Raw genomic sequence first — 5,690 nt, 5'->3', positions numbered from 1 at the left:
TCGACCGGGCCGGTCGACCGATTTCTGATATTTTCCAGAAAACAGGTTTTTGACCAACTTGAAATATTTGCAAGATATTCATTTGACCTCTGAAAATTCTGAAACTTTGTAAAATGTTTTTAATACTAAAAACAAACTGTTTGGAAAAAGAATTTTGCAGATAGGTACTCATACTTGTGAAAAATAGTGTTTTGTGAAAAAACGCTTAAAAGACACAAGTCTAAAAACGTGTGTATGATTCCCAATAGCTTCAAGTAAACTCAGTAACTCTTTGCCTACATTCTAGCACTAGAGAGAAAAATAAAAGAAAGCTAATATCCTCATATAAAGAGCAATATACTTGAGCTTTGATATAGCTTGAATCGGATGAAGCTTTTGATTGAATTTGTCGTTCTTGAAATAATGTTGCTTCATCTCTTGGCCTCCTCCTCCTTTGGATATCTTCGTTGTAGCGTATATTCCATCCATCCTCCGTTAATGGCACTAACGAGCTTGACAAATGATTTTACTATATTTACACTCAATAAGCCATTAGTACCGATAATGGTGGTTGTAAGAACATCATCAAAACATGAGGGCTAACAGAATGATTGATCTTACTCAATAAAAAATAAAACAGAAAGAATAAAAGATAATATTTTCTGAATATTTTACAAAATAGCCTAAATTTTTGAGTAAAATTAGGAATATTTTAAAGAGATTTTCATGAAATTTTTAGTATTTTTATATACTTATTTTGTGCATATTTTTATTATATAAAATGATACTAGAGTTAGCATTAATATTTAGTTTATTGTTTTTAATGTAGTCTATTAATGATTAGGGATAAAATACATATTCTCTTTTGTACCATTTTAGCCACTTCTAATAAATCATCTAGGCTTATTGGTTTTAATTATTCATATTGCTTTTATAATGCTTTTTTTCTAGTTTTTTTACTTTTGCAATACTATATTTCCTTAGGTAAGGCTTAGTTTCTTATTGATATAAATAATATGAATATTCAAATTGGCTTCACATTGGTTTCGTGTTAATTCAATTATCAAAATGAAACTTTAAGTTGTGTGTGTTTGGGGTGAAAGTTGATATTTTCATTGATGTATTCATCACAACTTCAATCGTTACAATGAAAACAAAACAAAAAAGATAGTCTTTTATAAGACTCTTACATAATGAAAAATAAAAAATTACAACTCTCGTCAAAACAAACACAATGAGCGTTTATCACCCGCTGTTTGCGTAGGATCTTTGCCGGGGACATTAATATCCGTGGACTACCAAGCGATCAGATTGATCCAGAGTTTTGTTGATTCGCAAAGGAATTAAGAAACTGAAGCAATTATCGCAGTAACAGCGAGATAACCACTCTTCTCGAGATCGTAGCTAGATACGATCTCAAGGAAAGGAACCGGGCTATGGATCTGACGAACTCTCCTTCTTTATGACGAAGAACTAGGTCTGATCTTCTCCTCCTCTCTGAAATTCATGCTCCTCAGACTCTGATTCAGCAGGGCTTCACCAAGGCTCGAAAATCCAGATCTGTGTAAATGAAGGCCCTAGGGCTGTATTTATATGCTTCGGGACCTCCGTTTTCGAATAAGAACAGTCGATTCACTCTTATTCTTAGTTATAACCACTTTATCACGTTCTAGGATAACATTAGATCCGTTGGAACAAATCCAGACGGTTAACGGTCGAAAAACGGCTCAAAATAACGTTTTTGGGTCTGCGGACACCCGCGGTGTCTCTGCCAAGGCCGAGACACTCTTATGCCAGTAATTACTTCTCTTTTTTCTACTAATAAAGTAATTAATCAATTAAATCGAGCACTTGTAACGCGCAAGGACCTCGTGGTTGTCCTCTAGGCGATTTTTTTTTCTTTTTCTCTTGGATTTATTTCTTGCCTGGTATAATGTATGCTTCCTCATAGCAGAAAGGTTTGACGTGTTTCAACAAAAAGGGGGAAAGATGCGAGTGATAAAATTTGTGTTTGACATCGTGTTCTAAATTTATTTTGGATTCTAATTTCTCTTTGAGTAATAAAAGATTTTTAACCATCCTCATTTTTCTGTTTAAAAAAAATGACTTTTTTTATAAATGTAAGAAGTATGAACCTCTTTAATAATTGCGTCGTGATAAATTTGTGTTTGCCATCATGTTCCAAATTTATTGAGGATTCTGATTTTCATATAAGTAATAGCGATTTTTAACCATCGTAATTTTCTGTTGTAAAAATATAACCTATATTAACTATTTTAATAAATGTTGTGCTTTTATCTATAGATTTCTTCTACAAAAAAAATTTTGTGCTTATATTTGATAGATTAGTGGTCCGTTTCATATTGTCTCCATTGAGGCCTCTTTATTAGATCAAACGTCTTAATCATGAATGCCACCGTTCAAATTTTCTCATGAAAGGGATAATAAATTTTCAAACGTCTTAATCTTGAATTAAGCTTTTATGACCTAGATAGTGATATTCATCATCTTCTCTCTATCTCGAGTCGCGTGCCGTGGGCAATTTTTAACGCTTACAGATACCCCCTCCAAAGTGTTCCAGTCTCGTTTCTTTTATAGAAGAGCCTAAAATATTTTGGATGTGATCGGTCCAACCTTTAGTCGGTGAGAAAGGACCTGTAGTTGGCTTCGATTCTTGACTTCTTCGATTTTTGGTCAATTTAATATTTTGACGAATAACTAAAATTTCTCTAGCGCTGCGTTTATCGTCTGGCCGTCGTCGAAATCTCGAATCGACATTGGTGAGTTGGTTTAGGCTCGTGTCATTGAGTTGACTTTCAACTATCTCCGTCGCAATGCGTTGATCGGTATTGACTCAGAACTACGTGTTGACCGGCGTTGACCTAAGGCTAGGCGTTGACCAGTGTTGACCTTAGGGTTTCGCATCGATTGACGTTGACTTTTATCGCAACGCGTTGACTGGCGTTGACCTAGGGCTAGGCGTTGACCTTAGAGTTTCACATCGATCAGTGTCAACTTTCATCACAACGCATTGACTGGCGTTGACCTAGGGCTACGCATCGATCGGCATTAACCTTAGGGTTTCGCATCGACCAATGTTGACTTTCATCGCAACGCATTAACCTAGGATTACATGTTGACTGGCATTGGCCTTAGGGTTTCGCATCGATCGACGTTGACTTTCATCGCAACGCGTTGACTGATGTTGACATAGGGTTATGCATTGACCGTCGTTGACCTTAGGGTTTCACATCGATCGACGTTGACTTTCATCACAATGCGTTGACTGGCGTTGACCTAGGGCTACGCATTGACCGGTGTTGACCTTAGGGTTTTGTGTTGGCTGGCGTTGACTTTCATCATAACACGTTGATTGGCGTTGGTCTATGGCTACGCGTTGACCGATGTTGACCTTAGGGTTTTGCATTGATCAGCGTTGACTTTCATCACAACGCGTTAATCGGCATTGACCTTAGGGTTTCGCATCGATCGGTGTTGACTTTCATCGCAACACGTTAATCGACGTTGACCTAGTGTTACGCGTTGACTAGTGTTGATCTTAGGGTTTCGCATCGATCGGCGTTGACTTTCATCACAATGCGTTGACTGGTGTTGGCCTAGGGCTACGCGTTGACCGGCGTTGACCTTAGAGTTTTGCGTCGATCGGCGTTGACTTTCATCGTAATGCGTTGACTGGCGTTGACCTAGGACTACACATTGACTGGTGCTGACCTTAGGGTTTCGCATCGACTGACATTGACTTTCATTGTAACGTGTTGATGTAGACGGTAAAAAATACCTCTATAGGCTTACGGGAAATTCGCCTACGAGGAGAGCTCGCACGCTCAACTCTCTGGCACGGGCCTAAGTCGCGTAGACGTCAGATATGCTCGATTCTAGGTTCGCCTGACGATCGGCTCGCCAGCACGAGTGAAGATCGATCAGGATGGCGGAAGTTCGCCCTTCACCCAACTCGCCTGCCCGAGTTCAGGATCGAATCCGCCAGCAATCTCAAGACCGTCAGTACAGCTGGGTGTCCACTACCCCACGTGCTGAGATGGGCCTTCCCATCTCTCTCGACCCGAAGGGAGAGAGCACAGTACCCCAGGACCGTCAAACGGCCGCTCGCAGTGCGCACAGCGCGAAGGACTGGACAGGTGTCGAGTCAACCTGAGCATTCATAAATGCGACTCACCTCGGCTGTCTAAGCCAAGAGCTGGATCCACCGGCACTCAGCAAGCTGGCTAGACCCACTCGAGTACTGTGCACCTACTTCGCCGCCTCTCCTGACCGGAAGGGAAAAAGCACCGTACTCAAAGCATGCCGGGCGGTCACGCACAGTACGAGTGATCGGACAAACACTTCATCGATCTGCGAACTCATAAATGCGGTTCATTAATGCTGGTCAAATCCACTCGGATAGCAGTCGTTCGTTGCCTCATATACAAGAATGAGACTTCCCATCGTAGGTGACAGGACATAAAGCACAATCCCTGGAATGACCATTCATGGTATCGAGGAGCAGCTAGACGTCTCTGAAGAAGATGTGGTCACATCCCACAATTCAAGGAGGAGTCAAGCTGTCCTTCTTCCATTTAAAAGCCCCTTCCAGCACACTGGAGGAGAGGTCGAAAAACTTAGAGAAAAGAGTTGAGACCAAGCTGTTAGCAGATTCTTGCATTACAGCACCACCGCCTAGTTCCGAGCTCCGATCGCCGACGAACTAAGCAGACCCGAACTCTATTAACCCGAGCTTCTACTGCGTACTGAAGCTCCCCATCAACCTCATTCGAACGGTCCAAGGGAAGCAGACTCGACACGAGCATCGAGCGAAGCATCCTGTAGCCACCTAAAGTCCCCACACAAAACAAAGAGGGCTTTCCCTCTGCTTCTGTTGTAATCATTTGATTTGTTAGTTTGTAATAAGCCTTCTTACTAATACAAACGAACACTCCCCGTTCTCGGGAAATCAAATATTCACCCTACAGTTGACTGGAGTTGACCTAGGGCTACACGTTGACCGGCATTGGCATTAGGGTTTTGTATTGACCGGTGTTGACTTTCATCGTAACACATTGACTAGCATTGACATAGGGTTATGCATTAATCGGCGTTGACCTTCATCGCAACGCGTTGACTGGCATTGACCTAGGGTTATGCGTTGATCGGCGTTGACTTTCATCACAACGTGTTGACTAGCGTTGACCTAGGGCTACGCGTTAACCAGCATTGACCTTAGGGTTTCATGTTGATCGGTGTTGACTGGTGTTGAACTTTATCGGAACAACCAACAACGAGCAAAAATAGGCGAAAAATCCTCATAAAGGCACATGAGGGCCTTGGCCCGAGACACTGGGAATGTCTCGGCCTTGGCCGAGACACCTCCCCCCCTTTTTTTTTGACTTGTGTTTTTTTTGTTGTACTTTCACTTCCCCCCTTTTGCTCCAAAATTCAATTTGAAGTCCTTTCCCCCTAAAACTCCTCCTTCTTCTTCCTCTTACCCAAACTCTTCCTCCAAATCCATTATTTCTTTTCTTCAAGAACTCTTAACCCATTCAAACTCTTGCCTTTAAAACCCTAAACCCCTCCATGGATTTTCATATTTCTCTTCTTCATTGGCCGAAAATTTTCTCTCTCCAAGGCTAGGGTTTGTAGAATCTCCAAATTCAAGACTTGGTTCTTGAGTTGGGTAAGTTTCTTTTTCATTCCTC

Source organism: Asparagus officinalis, chromosome 1, assembly GCF_001876935.1.
Source record: "Asparagus officinalis chromosome 1, Aspof.V1, whole genome shotgun sequence".
In the NCBI taxonomy this organism is placed as follows: Eukaryota; Viridiplantae; Streptophyta; class Magnoliopsida; order Asparagales; family Asparagaceae; genus Asparagus; species Asparagus officinalis.
Note: the sequence above shows the minus strand (reverse complement) of the source record.